The sequence below is a fragment of the Papio anubis genome, unplaced genomic scaffold (assembly GCF_008728515.1).
Source record: "Papio anubis isolate 15944 unplaced genomic scaffold, Panubis1.0 scaffold701, whole genome shotgun sequence".
NCBI lineage: Eukaryota > Metazoa > Chordata > Mammalia > Primates > Cercopithecidae > Papio > Papio anubis.
The window spans coordinates 1-20,529 of NW_022167233.1; the positions used below are offsets into that span (position 1 = coordinate 1).

Here is a 20,529-nt window from a genome sequence, read left to right on the forward strand (position 1 = left end):
GTGTGTGTGTTGTGGGGTTGTCCCCTCCCTGCTGATGAGCAGGTTGTGTTGCTCATGAGCCTAGGCCTGGAGGCTAACCCCGTGCGCATTCCTCCCGAGCAGTGAGGGGCACCCAAGTCGCCCCGCCCCTTCCCACTGACCCTCTCACCTGGGGGTTGTCCATATACCAGAGGAGGCAGTTAGCCTGGGTGTCCAGAATGAAGTACCTCCGCAGAAACTTGCCGCTGTTCTCATGCTCCTCGATGTCCAGAAACCCACAGATTCGGTTCTGCCGATCCACATAAGGCATTCCTGGGCTCTGCTCTCATCACCCTGCGCACAGGAGGGAGGTGCTGATGAGAAGGAAGATGAAGCAGCTCTGCCTCAGGACCTGCAGGAATCTTTCCAGGAAGCTGGGCTGAGACTCTCTCACCAACTTCCTTCTGTGGGGGCACCAAATGTTCCACTCCAGACCCTGGAAACCTCTCCCAATGTTAAGCACCGCTAAAAATCCATTTACACGTATTCAACTCACTTTTCCAAGGCTCTATGTGCCCAGGATAGCACTGGACACTTTACAAAGCTCAAACTTTAGATCAGGGGCCTGCATTCAAATTCCAGTTCTGGATACTTGTTAATTGTATGACCACCAATTATTTAACCTTCGTGTGCCTCAGCTTCTGCATCTGTAAAACGGGGTTAATAATAGTGCACCTCATAAGGCTTGGGCTGAGAATTAAGTGCTAGTTATACAGTAAGCACTTCCTGAACGGTAGCTATTATCGTCGCTCTGCACAAAACCTTGTAAAGTGGCTTGCAACTCAATTTTATACATGGAAGAAATGATCTCAGAAAGGATGTAAGCTCCAATTCAAACATCTGAATAAAATTCTGCCAGGCTCTTGAACAATACCCCACAAGCACGGGCAACCAAAGCAAACATGGACAGGCGGGATCACATCAAGTTAAAAAGCTTCTGCACGGCAAGGGAAACAACCAACAAAGTGAAGTGAAAACCCACAGAATGGGAGAAAAATCGGCAAATTACCCATCTGACAAGGGACTAATAACTAGAATATATAAAGAACTCAAACAACTCTATAGGAAAAAAAATATAATAATCTGACTTTAAAATGGACAAAAGATTTGAATAGATATTTCTCAAGAAAAACACATACAAATGGCAAACAGGCACATGAAAAGGTGCTTGACATCACTGATCATCAGAGAAATGCAAATCAAAACTGCAATGGGATATCACCTCACCCCAGTTAAAATGGCTTTTATCCAAAAGACAGGCAACAACAAATGCTGGTGAGGAAGTGGAGAAAAGGGAACCCTTGTATGGTGTTGGTGGGAATATAAATTAGTACAACCACTACGGAGAACAGTTTGGAGGTTCCTCAAAAAACTAAAAATAGATCTACCATAAGATCCAGCAATCCCACTGCTGGGTATACACCCAAAAAAAGGAAATCAGTCTGTTGAAGAGGTATATCTGCACTCCTATGTTTGTTGCAGCTCTGTTCTCAATCGCCAAGATGTGGAAGCAGCTTGGGGACCGTCAACAGATAAACGGATAAAGAAAATGTGGCATATATACACAATGGAGTACTATTCAGCCATAAAGAAGAATAAGATCCTATCATTTGCAACAACATGGATGGAACTGGGGATCATTATGTTAAGTGTGAAATTCGCCAGCCACAGAAAGACAGACATCACTCACTTATGGGATCTAAAAATCAAATCAATTGAACTCATGGAGATAGAGAGTAGAAGGGTGGTTACCAGAGGCTGGGAAGGGTAGTGAGGGGCTGGGGGGAAGTGGGGATGGTTAATGGGTACAAAAAATAGTTAGAAAGAATGAGTAAGACCTACTATTTGATAGTACAACAGGGTAACTATAGTCAATAATAATTTAATTGTACATTTTAAAATAATTAAAAGAGGCTGGGAGTGGTGGCTCATGCCAGTAATCCCAGCACTTTGGGATTTGGGTGGATCAATTGAGGTCAGGAGTTCAAGACCAGCCTGGCCAACATGGTGAAACTCCGTCTCTACTAAAAATACAAAACATTAGCCAGTTGTGGTGGCGCATGCCTGTAATCTCAGCTACTCGAGAGGCTGAGGTAGGAGAATCTCTTGAACCCAGGAGGTGGAGGTTGCAGTGAGCCAAGATCGCGCCATTGTACTCCAGCCTGGGCAACAAGAGTGAAACTCTGTCTAAATAAAATAAAATAGTATAACTGAACAGTTTGTAACACAAAGGATAAATGCTTGAGGGGATGAATACCCCATCTTCCATGAAGTGACTGTTACATGCTGCAAGCCTGTATCAAAACATCTCAGGTGCCCCATAAATATATACACCTACTATGTATCCACAAAAGTTAAACATAAAAAAATTTTTCTAAATTTCTGCCAGGAATTAAGTCACAAAGGACAGCCTCTCCAGCTCCATGAAGATACCAAGAGATTAAAATGCAAGGGGTTTCTGGGGTCTTGCGGTAGGGTCACAGCCCTGGCCCAGCATCTTACATCACTCCACTGTCACTGTTATGGGGTGAATCATGTCCTCTCAAAATTCGTATGTTGAAGTCCTAACCCCAAGGCCTTCAAAATGTGGCTGTATTTGGAGACAGGGTCTTTAAAGGGGTGACTGAGTTAGCATGATGTCATCAGCATGGGCCCTAATCCACTATGACTGATGTCTCTATAAGAAGAGGAAAGACCCTGTGAAGACACAGGGAGGTGACAGCCATCCACAAGCCAAGGCGCAGGCCCTGGACAGATCTTTTCCTCACGGCCCTCAGAAGAAACCAACCCTGTTAACACCTTGACGTTGGACTTTAAGCCTCCAGATCTGTGAGAAAATGAACTTCTGTTGTTTAAGCCATCCAGACTGTGGTCCTTGGTTATGATGGCCTGAGCAGCCTAACACGGTTACCCATAAAGCCCCTTATAATGGAAAGAATGAGGCATCAGAACAAAGTCCCAGGCTGGGTGCAGTGGCTCACAACTGTAATCCCAGCACTTTGGGAGGCCAAGGTGGGAGGATCACTTGAGGCCAGGAGTTTGAAACCAACCTGGGCAACATAGCGAGACCTCGTCTCCACAAAAAAATTAAAAAATTAGCCAGGCATGGTGGCGTGCCTGTAGTCCCAGCTGCTCAGGAGGCTGAGGTAGGAGAATCGCTTGAGCTCAGGAATTTGAGGCTGCAGGGAACCATGAGAGCGCCACTGCCCTCCAGCCTGGATGACAGAGTGAGACCCTGTCAGAAGAAGAAGAAAGGAAGAAAGAAGAAAAAGGAGAAGAAAGAAGAAGAAAGTCCCAGCCCATGAGCACTATCCCCGACTCCAGAATAGTCTCTCTGGTAACGTGGGATGAGCCACACCTTCAAGCCAGCCAGCCTCTGTTCTTGTTGCAATTTTCTTAGGCCTCTCTGAGAGCCAAAGGGAAGGGTGGGAGCTCTATTCTGCTCCCCAACAAAGCCTGGCTCCTTTCAATGAGCAGAGACACCCAATTGAAATACACACCCAGTGCCGACATGGGACAAGGGGTCCCACCAGGGTCCCAAAGCACCACATGACCTTCAGACTTTCAAGGTCAGACCCCACCACTGCTGAGCCCTGAGAGACTCCAACGGAGTGAAGCTCCTGGTGGCCCAAGCCCTCTGTCCACAGCCACACAAAGTTGTGAGATAGCTGCCTCAGGCCATCCCCCACAAGGGGACGCTGGGTCAGCAGGTGAGCTACAGAGACCCAACGGCCCTAGTACTGCAGGCCCAGAGGGAGACACCCTCCCACAGCACAGGCTGACATCAGGCGGATTCAGACCAGGCTAATAGTAAGGATGGCGATTGGTGGCGTGCTGTGTTCCCTCCCAACCCCACAAGGGCCAGTGCTGAGAGGCGGCCCCTAGGAACAAATGCTCCCCACCAACACAAGGGATTCAGTGACCGGTGAATCCCTTGATCCAGGTGAGGTGAGGGGGACTGGAGACACAGACATCAGGCAGATGCGTCGGGGAATCCCACAGCTACTCACTGTGAAAGGAGAGGGAACAAAGAGCAAGGCAGGCGAAAAACAGGGCAGAGGTGAAACAGCACAGCTAAGGAAGAAGTCAGAGGAGCTGCAGTAAAAGAGGCAGTGAGAAGGACCAACCGTGGACAGAGGAGGTTTCAGAAATACAGCAGAGAAGGATATGTTGCAGCACAGCAGGGGCCAGGGGAGGCACACCCCTGCCCAAAGCAGCATCCCTTCCATTACGGCACCTGCGGACAGACCCAGTGCCTCCTCGAACAAAGCTTCCGCCCCAGCTCCAGTTTCACAACAGAGCCAGTTTGAGTTCAGAAACAGGAGAGAGATGGGTACAAGCCAGTAATGAGGAACAGACGCCACAGGAGGATCGTGAAGTCTCCCAGCAGACACTGGGTCAAAGGCAGCAAGGGGAGCGGTCTGACGCTGGCTGGGGCAGGGGAGCATATCCTGGAGAGAAGCCGCAGCTCCCTGGGTGACGGGGGAACAGTAGTCCCACCAGAAGGGTTGGATCAGCATTCCGGGAAGGGTGCAGAGCTGCCTGGTCAGGATGCTGGTGATCGCCAGCCCCCCAGGAAAATCAGGCAAACCGCCTTGATGCCCAACCAGTCACAGACAGATCTGCAGGGGCTGCAAGGACTATCGCTACTCCTGAGGCATCTCCCAGAGAAAACACACAAGCTGCTATGGAAGAGTAAAGCTAACTGTCCTGGGCCCAGTCGCTAAGCATGGTGTCCAACTGAACACTGGCTTTCAAATTTCTCCTTTTAAGCCTGCAGGATTCATCATGCCTGTCTTTTTCTTTCTTTTCTTTTTTTTTTTTTTTCTTAGATGGAGTCTCGCTCTGTCGCCCAGGCTGGAGTACAGTGGGGCAATCTCGGCTCACTGCAACCTCTGCCTCCCAGGTTCAAGCGATTGTCCTACCTCAGCCTCCCAAGTAGCTGGGAATACAGGTGCACGTCACCACACCCAGCTAATTTTTGTGTTTTTAGTAGAGACGGGGTTTCGCTATGTTGGCCAGGCTGGTCTCGAAATCCTGACGTCAGGTGAGCCACCCGCCTCAGCCTCCCAAAGTGCTGGGATTACAGGCATGAGCCACCGTGCCTGGTCACGCCTGTCTTTTTCTGAAGTCAGGGGCTAAAGAAGGCACGCTCCAAAAGTCCAATTTTGTTTCAGGGGCGTCACGGTGGGAGAGGGCCCTCACGGACCCAAGGGGAAGATAAGCATTCAGGTTACAACACCTCCTGACTGTGGTTCTATCCCTAGAAAAAAACAGCTGCTTAGATGTCCTGAGAAGCAGCTGAGTCACAGAGCTCATCAGGAATGTGGGAGGTGGGGGGAAGGACCAGCTGCAGGAGAACGGAGCATCACACAGAAATGTGGCTCTAACTAGCTGCCCCACGCAGCAGCGGCACACTCAGATGCTGCACACAACGTGAACTCAGGTCCTGAGCCCTAATCCTCTGATGGTTCATTCTGATCCCATTTGTACATTCCTTGTCTCAACAGCTGCTAAGATTGGGTCCACAGAGCTGCCCCAGGCCCCCAAATCCCCTGTCCTCACCTCTTCAGCCATGTCACCATCATCTTCCAAATCTTCTCTGGCTCTTTCTCTTCTTCACAGAGGCCTGTGTGGAAGTTAACTTTGCCACCTCATCCACAGCTTCTACTATTCTAGCTATGAGCCCGTGAGGGGAGAAAAGGGAGTGCCAGTAGTAATTGGTACTTAGATGGGGAACAACTTGGTGTACATATATATGTGATCACCCCCAAATCATCAGCCAAGACCAAGGCAAAGCTTGAAAATGTCTTTTCAAACTCTCACAACACTCTGCCAGTTACATAGTTGGGGTTTTTGTTTGTTTGTTTTGTTTTTTGAGACAGAGTTTTGCTCTTGTTGCCCAGGCTGGAGTGCAGTGGAGCCATCTCAGCACACTTCAACCTCCACCTACTGGGTTCAGGAGATTCATTCTCCTGCCTCAGCACCCAGAGTAGCTGGGATTACAGGCCTGTGCCACTACATCTGGCCAATTTTTGTATTTTTAGTAGAGACGGGTTTCACCATGTTGGCCAGGCTGGTCTTGAACTCCTGACCTCAGGTGATCCACCAGCCTCGGTCTCCCCAAGTGCTGGGATGACAGGCATAAGCCACCACGCCCGTTCAAAATCACTTATCTTAAATTTCATTTTATGTTTTTATTTTTTAGAGACCCGGTCGCACTCTTTTGCCCAGGTTGGAGTGCAGTGGTGTAATCGTAGCTTACTGCAGCCTCCCACTCCTGGGCTCAAGCAATCCTCCTGCCTCAGCCTCCCCAGTAGCTGGGACTACAGGTGCACACCACCATGGAGGGCTAATTTTTTTATTCTTTGTAGAGATGGGATCTCCCTGTGTTGCCCAAGCTGTTTTCAAACTCTTAGACGCAGGCAATCCTCCCACCTCAAGCCTCCCAAAGTACTGGGATTACAGGCATGAGCCACCACACCCAGCCTTAACTTTCATCTTGCCCTGAGTTCCCCAGTGTGAAAATATTGGGTGGAGGGTGACCTAGTGTGGTTTATCCCAGGAGTTCCCAGGTAAGTCTGTGGGACTCCTAACAATACCCAGCCCTCATCTCCCGGGACAACATGGAAAGCGTTCATGCTGGGGCCGGGCACGGTGGCTCACACCTGTAATCCCAGCATTTTGGGAGGCCGAAGCAGGTGGAGCACTTGAGTCCAGGAGTTCAAAACCAGCATGGCCAACATGGTGAAACCCTGTCTCCACTGAAAATACAAAAATTAGCCAGGCATGGTGGTGCACACCTATAATCCCAGCTACTCGAGAGACTAAGGCAGGAGAATTGCTTGAACCTGGGAGGTGGAGGTTGCAATGAGCTGAGATCATGGCCACTGTACTCCAGCCTGGGTGACAGAGCGAGACTCCATCTCAAAAAAAAAAAAAAAAAGACAGAAAGTATTGATGCTAGGTTAGAGCTCTAGATACCCCTCTCTCTAGATGATCCCTTCACCTTGGCTCTCATACCATAATGAAACTATCTGGCAAGTAGCTTCCTGGCCTTCACAACACACAGCTAACAAAGCACACAGGGTATTTGTAAGAGAAGGGGCCTCTATCCAACCCACTCAGCACCCCATCTTCCCTAGCCAAACCTCCCTCGTGTTTTCTGGGTTTAGTGCAAAAATCATAATATAACAAGGCTGGAATTACTTTAACAATCACTCCAGCCAACAACTTTCACATTTGCATGCTTTTTCATGTCCCTATCCATATAATTGGCCTTTTTAAAACTTAAGATGATGTCATGAGCATTTTCCATGTTGCTACATAGTCTTTATGATCATTGTTTCTAATGGTTGCATAATATTAACGGACTGGTTTTACTATAATTTACATAACCTTTTCTCTACGATTAAACTGGAGGTTGTATCCAATTTTTCACTATTATAAATAAGGCTAAAATTTGTATTTTCATGCTTTATTTCTTCTTTTACATGGAAAGAGCATAAATTCCAAGTAATAACACAACGAGATCACAGGCTATGATCTTTTGTAATTCTTGAGTCCTTTTACAAAACTGCTTTGTAAAAAGATTTCATCTGTGTTGCAACCAGCAATGTATTGTTACCATCACTATAATCTTACATATATTGAATGTTCTCATTATTTTAAACTAATGGTAGTTTCAAATACATAATGACGTCTAGTGAGGTTGGACATTTTTAAATGTTTGTTTCCTATTTCACCTACCTTCCTGGACTTTGTTAAAAGCAAATCAAGAGTATGTGTGTACAGAATTCCTCTCTTTCTGTCTCCCTCCCTGTCCTTCTCTCCCTCTCTCCCTCACTCTCTCCCTCTCTTCTCTCTCTCTCTCTCACACACACACCAAACCAATCCAAGACATAGCCTCCTATTATTCCCGTAACTCCTCTAAAATGTATTTCAGGCCGGGCATGGTGGCTCACGCCTATAATCCCAGCACTTTGGGAGGCCGAGGCGGGAGGATCACTTGAGCCCAGGAATTGAAGACCAGCTGGGCAACATGGCAAAACCTCATCTGTACCAAAAACACAAAATTAGCTGGGCATGGTAGTGCATGCCTGTGGTCCCAGCTACTCAAGAGGCTGAGGTAGGAGGATCGCTTGAGCCCTGGAAGTGGAGGCTACAGTGAGCCAAGATCACACCACAGCACTCCAGCTTGGGTGACAGAGTGAGACTCCATCTCAAAAAAAAAAAAAAAAGTATTTTAATGAAAAGAAAAACAAAAAGTGGGAAGTTTTATATGATCCAGGTTTCTAAGTAGAATATAAGTTCTTAAATATGTACTGCAAATGAAAATAAGTATTTATGATAAAAGTGAAACTCGGGGAAAGTGAGTTTGCATGGAGTATATTAATCAGTGGCAGAAAGCGTGTTAAATGGCAATTAAACTGAGAGATTCCTGGCCAACACCCACCAGTTGACTGGAAGCAGCTCATGAGAAGGAAGAGTCAATGGCTGCCTGCCAGAGAATGAAATGAGGGGCACTGGGAGGCATTGCAGCCCCAAATATCTCTCTACTGCCCATTTCCATGCCTTAGATTCCACCAGTGGAGATTTGAGCCAAGAAAAAAATTACCCTGAGGAACTGAGGCAATGGATGACTTTGTCAGGCTCATAATATACAAGAGACAGCTGGGACCCAGACCCTGAGAAAATAGCACATAGCCCAGATGGGACGCAGAGGCACTAGAGGGGCTGAAAGGGAACGATCACTGCTTAAAACAGATGTTGTCTACTTAAAAAATGTTCCTAGGATTCTTATACACCCAGGACAGGAGTATGAACCTTTCTGGAAAGCAATATAGTTTATATATATATATATGAAGAAAGCAAAAAATGTTCATACCCTTTGATTTGACTTCTAGGATTCCATCCAAGTCAATCAACAAAGATGCAAAGAAAGATTAAAGTAAAAAGATGGCAACTGCAATAGAATTTATAGTAACAAACAACTGGAAATGTCCTGAACAACACAATGGTTAGAAAATGATTCTTTTTTTTGAGACAGAGTCTCGCTCTGTCCCCCGGCTGGAACGCAGTGGCACCATCTCAGCTCACTACAACCTCCGCCTCCCAGGTTCAAGCTATTCTCCTGCCTCAGCCTCCTGAATAGCTGGGACTACAGGTGTGCACCACCACACCCAGCTAATTTTTTGTATTTTTAGCAGAGACGGGGTTTCACCGTGTTGGCCAGGATGGTTTCGATCTCCTGACCTCGTGATCCACCCACCTTGAACTCCCAAAGTGCTGGGATTACAGGCGTGAGCCACCGTGCCTGGCCCAGAAAATAATTAAACAAACAACAAGACATGCTCACAAGGAAATATTACACAATGATTCAAAAACTCTGTTTTCAGGTTATTTTTAATGAATGAGGGGAAAACTCACCATATCATAAGTTTTTTTAAAGATACGAAATGGTGCATAATATGATCTCAATCATCCAAATATTATTCTTATATTCCTATATATGGTCTGTTTTAAAACCAGATATACAGTCACCAAAATAGTAAGTTATTATCTATGGGCTATGAGTGGAATTTCATTTACTTGTACATATTTTTCCAGATCTTCTACAGGGAGCATGTGTTACTTTATTTAGCAGGAGAGAAAGCTATTTAATTCCACACAGATTCCCACCCAAGTGTATAAGTTTTGAATTTGATAATAAATTTCTCAATTCTCCAGAGTCCACAAACAAACAAGGCTTTCCCTAAATTATAGCTCTCCTGGAACTTTTTGTTGTTTTAAAGACCTAAACCTAATAAATAAATGTTTCACATCTCACAATTATCCAAGAGCCAGACATCTACCTGCCCAGAGCGCTTTAGCACCCTCCAAGTTATCTGGGTTTCTTACTTCATATGGCAACATCCTCTGAGCGCCTTTCCTCCTTTCTCTTGCTGGTGTGGTCCCCGGCTCTCTGGTCGTAAGAAGAGCCCAGGTCCTCAGGCTGACAGAATACTCAGTCCCAAGTCGACGCTGCTATTCTTTTAGTCGATGCCGCTATTCCTTTATTCCTACAACACATGGGCTGTACCTTGACAAGTGCTCTGGGAAGAGGAAATGGGGACCCTGACAGGAATCCCCAGTGGAGTCTTCCTTCTTGAAACTTGGGAGATAGGACTGACATTTTAAAGTAAGTGCCAGGCGAGGTGGTGTGCACCTGTAGTCCCAGCTATTGGGGAAGCTAGGGCAGAAGAATCGCTTGAGTCCAGGAGGTGGAGGTTGCTGTTGAGCCAGTATCTCGCACCAATGCACACCAGCCTGGGTGACAGGAGTGAAACCCTGTCTCAAAAATACATACATACATACATATATACATACATATATAAAATAAGTGGCTGGCTGGATGAGTGAAAAGATGAATAGATTGAATTTTTTTTTGAAATATGATCTCACTCTGTCTCCCAGTCTGGAGTACGGTGGCACAATGATGGCTCAATGCAGCCTCCACCTCCTGGGCTCACATGATCCTCCCACCTCAGCCTCCTGAGTGACTCGGACTACAGGCGTGCACCACCATACCTGGCTAATTTTTGTATGTTGCCCAGCTGGTCTCAAACTCCTAGGCTCAAGTGATCCTCTGGCCTCAGCCTCCCAAAGTGCTGGGATTATAGGCATGAGCCACTGTGCCCAGCCAGACAGATTTATTTTAAAGAAAAGCTATAAAGCTAATAAGTAATGAGAGTTGTGGTTTTCCGAATAGCCCTCTTGATTTTGAAGATGCCTAACATAATTTGGAGACAGAAGAAATAATAGAGGGAAATAAGGGAGACTCTGCCTGACTACTTTGGCATTTTTGAGATAAATAATAAGAGAAAGTGATAACAGAGACAAAGCCTTAAATGGTACTGGCTCAAATACAAAATAATCTACTACAACCTTAGTTCAAAAATGAGAAAAAAATTACTCATTTTAAAAATTTAAAGATGTTTCTTTCACATTAGTCTGTGTTGGCAGGACAAGGAATTTCTGGGATTTTGCTCCAGAAAATATTCAAAAGGTGCTTTTTGACAAGGATTGGGGCGTGTGGCATGTACATTTTCTGTCCCATTACCCCTACCAGGGCAGAAGCTGCAGGCAGCAGCGTCAGTAGTGAGTGAGAGGTTCTACCAACCAGAAATAGCTCAATTGGGTGACAGGAGAAAGTTTTTCGGGAAATAACATCAGAGATCTCAAAGAGGACTGTACGAAATAGAGCAGACAGGAACTGAGGTGTAGAGATATGGAGCAGTCACTCACCTATTGCTAGAATACATATGGACCACATCAATGGAGTTCACATATGTTTAGATTTGCAGTACACATCAAAGTATATTGTGAAGCCAACAGGGCCTTCGCAATGTACAAGCCCAGTAAAAACAACAGCAAAATGCAAGCATGGCTATTTGAGAACACATCCCTGAGAATGGGTCAAAGATTATAACTTAGGAAGTGTGGAAGCCTCCACTTCCTACTGCTCTAACATGGCCGCATTTTGAAACTGTCATGATAGCAGATTCCAAATAGTGTAAGGCGGGAGAATAAAGTGCAAGAGAAGGAAATGTACTGAGAACAAGTTCCCAGAGGAAGTGCAGGGTGAGGAATGCAAACATGTACAGGAATGAGGCAGAGGGAGGATCAGACAGGGTGCTGGCTTGACCCTGAGATAGCCCAATCCCCACTGGACCCTAGAACTTGGAGTAGAGAGCAAGAGATACTCAAGAAGGAATTTTTGAAAAAATATAGGCCGGGAGGGGCGTAAGGCAGGAGTAACTGGAAATTGATACCACTGCAATAAAGATGCCAAAAACAACAAAATATTTCAGACACTCATGACCTCTCTTCACAGCAGCCTCATCTACATTCAAAGAAAATGTGGTTGTTGGAGCCTGCAGGAAACAAAAGCTTGCCCAGGGCTGAAGGCCCATCAGACCATCTCCACCAGAGAGGGCACCAGTGCAGGCACGCAGCCACACTGGCTTTACTGCCTATAAAAGGTGAGATCTCCAACTTTCAGAATTGTGAAAGTCCCCCCACAATGAATTCAGTTTCACTGTAGGGCTTCCTAACAACAGCTGCGAGTCCTGGAACTCTAAACTTCATTTTATAATGGACCATGTCTACCAGAGAGGGTACTAATACATGGGCAGTAGGAGAATGAAAAGAAAACATCATTTCTCCAGGCCAGGCGCAGTGGCTCACGCCTGTAATCCCAGCACTTTGGGAGTCCAAAGTGGGTGGATCACAAGGTCAAGAGATAGAGACCATCCTGGCTAACACAGTGAAACCCCGTCTCTACTAAAACTACAAAAAATTAGCCGGGCATGGTGGCATGTGCCTGTAGTCCCAGCTACCCGGGAGGCTGAAGCAGGAAAATCGCTTGAACCCGTGAGGCGGAAGTTGCAGTGAGCCGAGATCGCACCACTGCACTCCAGCCTGGGCGACACAGCAAGACTCTGTCTCAAAAACAAAAAACAAAAAACAAAAAACAAAAACATCATTTCTCCGACCTACTGGCCTTTTGCAAAGTGCCAGGGGTGGGGCAAGGGAGTGGTGAGGGGGGAGCATAAATGGCCTAGCTGTGTTCCTCTAAAAACATGTGCTTCTGTCTCTTGATTTAGGGAAGGAGGAGGGGCTGGGCGTGGTAAGGAGGATGTGCAGGTGACAATAATCAGTATGAGTATTTTTTTTTAAAAACTTTTCTTTTTTTAGAGGCATGGTCTCGCTCTGGTGCCCAGGCTGGAGTGCAGTGGTGCGATCATAGCTCACTATAACCTCAGACTCCTGAGTTCAAAGAATCCTCCCGCTATAGCCTCCCGAGTAGCTGGAACAACAGGCACACACTATTACAGCTAGCTAATCTTTCAATTTTTTGTAGAGATGGGGTCTCACTATGTTCCCCAGGCTGGTCTTAAACTCTTAGCCTCAAGTGATCCTCCCACCTCAGCCTCCCAAAGCCCTGGGATTACCAGGATGAGACACTGCATCCAGCCAATGAGTATTTTTGAGGGAACTTTTGCAAGAAGATGACCATTCAAAAGGGTGTGCTGATTTCAGTTACCTATCCCAAGCGTGCAGTGGAGTGAAGGGAAAGAGCATGAGTCTCGAGCCAGATCTCGAGCCAGACAGACCTGGATGCAAATGCCAACACGTTGCTTAACTCTTCAGGGTCTATTTCCTAATCTGCAAAACGGAGATAATTGCTTTACCTACTTCAAAGGCTGCTGTGAGGATTAAATGAAACAATGTGTGAAAAGCGCTGGACACCCAGACATTGGGTAAATATTGTCGTTGTTAAAGTGCACGTGTGGGTGCCTAACAAGGAGTACATGGTCATCATTACTACTGCAACGTTGCTTAACACTGGGCAGGCAGCTGCTGCATGTGCACCTCCATCCCTCTAACGCCAATGAGCAAATGTCAGTGAAAAAGCTGCAACTCTGGGATCCCTCTCACAAGGAAAGGCGTCAGCTTCCCTCGCTCTTCACTCGACTCCAAGAACAACCACATTTTACATCTCTAAAAATTCTCTAGGAGGTTTAAAACAAAAAGTCCAGGCAATCCGCTGACTCCTTCTTGGCCAGGCTACCCTGAGAGTTAACAGAAACCTAGATATGCTCATCAGTTTCCAAGGAAAGGATCCTAGAGCTGCCTCTCGATCCAGCCACGGGCAAACACACCAGCAGAGAGCTGCTTTGCAAGGGGCCAGCCGAATTTGAGTCCCAGCCTTCGCACTTTAACTGCAGTGCTTCTCAAGAGCATAAGGACAAGAGGACCCAGCTTCCCATCCTCTTCATCTCAGCTGACCAGGCACTGTGGGCAAAACGCACACCACAAGGCCAAAGCCCCCAAGCCTTTTGCCCACACTAGGCAATATTAGGAGTCCCTGCCCCAGCAGGGCTGGGACCCCCACAGTGAGAAAGCCCAATTCTGGCTTTAATGCATAACAAATCACTTCAATCAACTGGGGTCAGGGCAGGGAAGGGGCTTTCAGAAGGAACTGTAGAGTCACTGCGCCAACCCCCAGCCTCCTCTACCGACAGGATGGGGCCGCATCCCTCCCACCTCTCGGCTACCCTATCTCCCCTGCCTGTCCAATTTCCCATCTCAATAATGGGCTTATATCAGGCAGGGCCAGGATTCTTCTCTTCCCATAGGCCAACACACTATAATATTTGCTTTCCTTCCTTCCTTTCCAAAGCCTACCAGATTAGATTGCTGGAGTCCCATCCAGCTCACTGAGACAGATGGAAAACGGAAAGTAAGGCAACCCAAACTGTTCATGGTGGAAAAAGAGAGAGGGGGCAGAGCAACCCAGCATCGCAGCACCCAGATCCTCTTTTCCAAGCCCTAGGTCTATCACAACCAGAATAAGTCGAGCCACAGCAGTTTCCGTGAATCAGAAAAGATATTCTGATGCACTGTTGTCTGCAGCAAGCTCTCATCTGAGTCATCCAGCCTTTCAGCAGGGGCATCACCCACCTGTCCATCTGTCCCATGAATTGGACAGGAGACCAATGCTGCTTGGGTCTTCCTAGTATCCTAGCACTTCAGCAAACACTTGGCTGCTCTGGGGCTCAGCTGATAGGGCTCATCAGCCTTCCCCTTCCCACTTCTGCAGGACAAAAACCTGCACCAACCAAAACCTGCGTGTCTTCAAGATTTATTTTAACCACTGTAAAATATCAAGCTGAATATGGTTCAACTCACTACCATGACATGATGGAATCTGCAGGCCCTATTTCCTTACACAGAAGAGAGAAGAAGAAAGCACCAATGACAAGGAAAAAGAAAGGTTTGCAAAAACTCTTCACCAAAGGGCAGGCAGTTTCTCAATCAATACCAAGGTAATTACCCATCTGTGAAATGAGCAAGGTTCCCATTACCAGCCAGCTAAAATCCCACTAGAAGTGCCACAGACAATTTATAGAAAGTATGCTATAATGTACAAACAGGGTCAAAGGATACTTAGGTGTAAAGGCAACACCCAGACTAATAACTCCCATGTACCAGCTTGGTGAACCAAATCCCTACAGTTTGAGGAACAACGACACTGCTCTTTTCTCTGCCATTTGGACAAGTGTAAACAATTCATGTGTTTGCATTCATTCATTAATGCAACAAACATTTACTTAGCACCTGGTACATGTCATACGTTGGGCTGGCCATAATCTAGACTACAAGCTAGACCTTTGATAGTGAAAAAATCATCCGCCTTCGAGCGGCACATGTTGAAGAAGGCTAACGTCTGAGATGATGATGATGCTTTCTAAAAGCTTGCTCTGGCTTCTCAAAACAAGTGGGGGGCTTACAAGTCCTGTAAGCTCCCCAAAGACAGGGTCTAGCCCTCCAAAGGTAAAGGAAAAAGAAAAAATATTTGGAGTTGTGTTTTGTTCATCACTGCCTTGCATGTATAATAAATGTCAACTGAATGCAACTGAAATAAAAAACAAAAACTTCTATTCTTTCAAGATCTTTTGCTTTGCTGTTTCGGAAGGCTTTGCAACCAAAGAAAAACAATGACAAAAGAAGGGAAAATGGGACTTGGTCAGATATATGAAGAACACCATTAGTGCAGTCTTGCTACTTCAGCCCCAAGTGCATCTACAGCTCAGCCTTCAGAGCCCCCAGAGCCACAGCTGGCTTCCTGGTGTGGTGCTCTCCCCTCCCTCTTCTCTGCCGTTTACTGTCCTCTTAAAACCCCACTTGGAGCCCTAAAGAAAGGGGGCGGGCAGGAAGAAGGAATGAGAAGGGGAAGATACATCCTGAACCTGCGTTCACCAAGAAGGAAGGAAGCCAAACCCTAAGGCGAGGGCCTGGGGGCAGGGCTGGCCCAGGGGAGGAGATGTGAGGGTGCTCGGGCTGCAGCGGGTCCTGCACCCCTCTCTGGGCGTGCGGGGACATTTTTCCATTCTAAACGGCCTAGCTTCCCACCCTCACCCACCCTTCTTTCTTCTTTCTTTTTTAAAAAATTTTGGTGAAATCGTCTTCAGGACTGAAGGAGAAAAGGGAAGCGTGTGAGGTGAGGAAGAAGTTGGTGAGAGAACGAGAGCTCCCCTCGAGGGCTCACCCAACCTGGCACCGAACGTGCATTTTAGGGCAGTCCTTTCCACTGTATGGAGTTCCAGAAGCCCAAAGGCCAGGCTGCACCCATAGGAAAGGACGGGTGTCCGTAGGGGAGCCTTCTAGGCCTGTCATTTAATAAGGTAGTCGGGGGAGAGAAAGAGGAGTCTCCATGGCCCAATCGTACCCAAGGGACTTGCCTGGGGACGTTCTCTGCTCTCCTCCCCTCCCGCAGCCCGGGCAGTCGTTGCGGGGCCGGTGCCCCAGCGCCAGAACCCGCAGAGAAGTTTCGCTGCTGCAAACGTGAGAAAATGCAGCTCAGCAGAACTCCCGCCCCCACCCTCTCCGCGGCCCCACCCCCGCAGCCCGACCCCTGGTGGCGGCGACCTTGGCCACCGGGGGCACTTGGAGGAGGGGCTGCCCTCGGGGCTCTCCCGGAGGGCTGGAGGAGGCCTCCAGGGTCTGCGGCCACCTCCCCTCGCCTGTCAGCCACCAGGACCGGCGTATTCAGCCCTGCGGGCGCGCCCCTCGCGCCCCTAGGCCAGGCCCCCGCCGGGGCGCCCCCTGCGCCCCCAGCCCCGCCGGACCTCGCGCGCCCCTCTGCGCCGCTCCGCTCCTGGGCCCGCGAGGGCGCCCAACTTACCCCCCCGTGCAGGGGCCGGGGCTCGGGCGGGGTGCGTTACATCGGGCGGGGTCGCCCCTCCGGCCGCCGAGTCCGCCGCGCTCCGGGGATTTCTGGGTCTAGCTTCCAAACTCTCCGCGCCTCTCGCTCCCCTCGCTCTTGTCTCCCCCCGTGCCCCCTCCTTCTCTCCAGTTCCTCGGCTCTTTTTTCCGGGTTAATTACGTTTCGCATTAAAGCAAAACCCAGCCCCGGATGTGAGTACAATGCTCCGCGGAGCCCGCCGGGGAGGGAGAGGGGTGCCGGGGCGCCGCGGGCTGGGAGGGGGCGCGGCCGGGCGCCGGGGCCGCGCGGGGGAGGCGGGGGCGGGGCGCCCCGACGCTGAGCCCCAGGCCGCCCGCGGTCCGCGCCTCGCAGGTGGGACCCGCGCCCGGAGACTGCCCCGCTGGGAGGCCCGGCCCCGACGCTCGCTCGGGCAGCAGGTGTTCGGGCAGGGGGCGTCCTCGCAGGAGGAGGCGAGCTGGAGCGCGAGCTCCCTCAAGAACCCCATTTCCTCCTCCCAGAGCCCCACCCAGCGACCTCAGCCGTGTATCCTTCGGATCCTAAGCCCTTAGACTTTGGGGACCGAGGAGTTGGGGTCAGAGTTAGGGTCCCAAGAAGAGTGGCATCTTCAGGTTGTCCTAAATGTGCCCTAAGAGACCAGTGGGCGGGAACGCTCTAACCAGGGTTATAGAGACTTTAATTTCTTTTTTTTATTTTATTTTTTAATTAAGACAGGGTCTGGCTCTGTCGCCCAGGCTGGAGTGCGCTGGCGCAGTCATAGCTCACTGCAGCCTCGACCTCCTGGGCTCCAGCGATCCTTCTGCCCCAGCCTCCCCAGTTGCTGGGACCACAGGCGCCTACACCGTGCCCGCTGGGACTTTTTCGGTGTGGCGCGAAGACTCCCTTCCTGCCCCCAGAGCACTAAGGTGCTCTGGGAAAAAATGGGAAACAGGCAAGCATGTGTTACTACGTAGACCTCGCCAAGAGGAACTAAGCTGCTGTGCGCCGGTCCCGCCCCTGCGCTATCTCATTTGATCCACGCCGCAACCTATGGGTACCAGTCCCGTTCACGGTGAGGAAACCGAGACTCAGACGTGTGAAGTAATTTGCCCTGGGTCCCCAGTTAGTAAACGGCAGGTCTGTCAGGTTCTGACTCCGGCCTCCCACGTGGGGAGAGAGACATTTGAATATGCATCAAGTCAAGTGGACAACATCCGAAACATGAAAATGTAGTGGATTCGCGCGGGCCTGCAGGGGCTGGCGATCCTGATGCAAACGTTGTTAATCAGGTGTAAATCCTACGAGGCTTTGAGAGAGGCAGGCATAAGAAGAGGCTGAGGTTCTCCAGGACAAGGACTGGATTTGCAGGAAGGAGGAAGAGGCTGGGGCACATTCCCGGTGTTACAGGAGAAAGGTGGCCTCTTATGTCTCCACGACCGGAGGCCACAACGCCTGGGGAGGAGGGCTCTGGCCGATGAGCCAGGACAGAGGGAGAAGGACAGCCCGCCCCACACACCCCGAAAGCACCAGTAATGAAACCACACAAGTTTCCTCTTCTATTTTGATTGCCAAAGCAAAAATGAGCCGCGCTAGTCTCTCAGGTGTGAAAAAAAAGACTGTTTGCTTTAGAGCATTTTGCTTTGAATGAGGAAGAAAAGGGGGACGATGGGGGAAAAAAACATTTCCCTTGAAATAAATACATCAATGTCTTATTTTTCCCCCCTGTTCATGGAGGGTTTTGCCACTCATCTGTAAGTTTCAGGCACCAGAACAAACTGAAAAGCATCTCCTCTGGAAGCACGGAACCTGGATTTGAAGCCAGCTCTGCCCGTTTACTGGCTTTGACCCCTGGGCAAGTTGTTTAATTTCTCAATGCCTCTGTTAGGAAAAGTCAGTGAGTTAACGTTTGTGAAGTGTTGAGATTCCTGTCGAACATGAAGTAGGTGCTATGTAAATGTTTTTTAAATTTAAAAATTAGATGATCATTTTCAGTGTGAAAAGCAACACAATTCCATCCAGCTCCAAGCAAATCCGACTGGAATTGAGGGTTTCTAGTATGAGCAATGAGGTAAATTTCTCAGATTTCATGGTATGGTTCATATTAAACTCATAAAACTCTACTCCCCGTGGGGCTGCCTGAGTCACTCCGTCACAGAGCCACAAGTATTTCCTGAGCACTACTGTGTTGGATGCTGGGAGGCAAAGAGAAACAGAAGGCCTTGGGTGGTAAGAGAATACAGGTGTCTCTAGAAAGCTGAAGCAGACTTGTGCCCTGGGAATGGCACAGAGAGTAAGTGCTGTCAACTTTTAGAAGGACAAGATATAGCCAGGGGCAGTGGCTCACGACCTGTAATCCCAGCACTTTGGGACACCAAGGCAGGAGGATCCCTTGAGCGCAGGAGTTCAAGACCAGCCTGGACAACTAGGGAAACTTCATCTCTACAAAAAATTTAAAAAATTAATTTAGCCAGGTATGCACCTGTGGTCCCAGCTACTCAAGAGGTTGAGATGGGAGGGTCACTTGAGCCCAGGAATTTGAGGCTGCAGTGAGCCATTATCATACCACTGCACTCCAGCCTGAGTGACAGAGTGAGAACCTGTCTCAAAAAAAAAAAAAAGAGAGAAATGTGTCTCTGTGTGGGGTACAGTGGGGGAGCTCAAGAAGGGAGTGGGCTTTGAAATGGGACTTAGATGGATATGGTTTGACACCAGTGGGAGGAGGCCAGGAACATGTTGGACTGAGGGAGGGTCATCATCAGTGCACTCGGGGAGATGCTCATACTTCACTGGAGCCCCATTTACTGCTACACTTGTCCCTGGCCAGGACCCGGCCCCAGTTAGATGACAAATCCTGCACCAATGTCTACTCTCTTTCTTATTCCTGGATCTCCCAGAGCTTCCTCAGAGGACCCCCACCCCCACCCTCCTCTCATGTTACATTGAAGCAGGGGTCAAGTGAGTCTGTGCCCTGCTATGTTTTGCCATCCCTCTCTCTCTTTTGGGGGGCACTTTTTTATTGTGATAAAATACACGTGACATAAATTTTACCATTTTAAAGTGTATATGTCATGGCATTCGGTAAATTCACAATGTTGTACAACTCTCACCACTGTCTAGTTCCAACCGATTTTCATCGCTTCTAAAGGTGACCCCATACCTATTAAGCAGTCACCTCTCATTCTTCTCTTCTCCCAGCCCCTGGTCACCACTAACTTGCTTTCCATCCAGTCTATGGATTTGCCTATTTTTGATATTTCATATAAGTGGAATCATATCATATGTGGCCTTCTGTGTCTAGCTTCTTCTTGTTTTTTTTTTTTTGTTTTTGTTTTGAGACTGAGTCTCGCTTTGTTGCCCAGGCTAGAGTGCAGTGGCATGATGTTGGCTCACTGCAACCTCCGCCTCCCAGGTTCAAGCGATTCTCCTGCCTCAGCCTCCCGAGTAGCTGGGATTACAGCCCCGCACCACCACACCTGACTAATTTTTGTATTTTTAGTAGAGACGGAGTCTCACTATGTTGGCCAGGCTGGTATCGAACTCCTGACCTCAAGTGATCCGCCCGCCTCGGCCTCCCAAAGTGCTGGGATTACAGGCATGAGCCACCGCGCCTGGCTGTGTCTAGCTTCTTATGTTTACTTTTGCCATCACTTCATTGACACATTTTGAAAGTACAGTATTGCCGTTGCCTAATTGTATACTTTAATTTTGTTCAGTGCAAAAATAAACAGCCCTGATGTCTGAGAATGTGACACTGTATCTGT

General features: G+C 48.4%; 1 long non-coding RNA gene across 1 annotated transcript; it reads right to left on the reverse strand.

Annotated features, from left to right (window-relative positions):
• On the reverse strand, positions 1-17,020 carry LOC116273451. The gene is made up of 2 exons (XR_004181772.1): positions 16,751-17,020; positions 1-312 (listed from the first exon to the last, which is right to left on the reverse strand). It is a non-coding gene; the product is annotated as an uncharacterized LOC116273451 (long non-coding RNA).
• Positions 17,021-20,529: the final 3,509 nt, after the last annotated feature.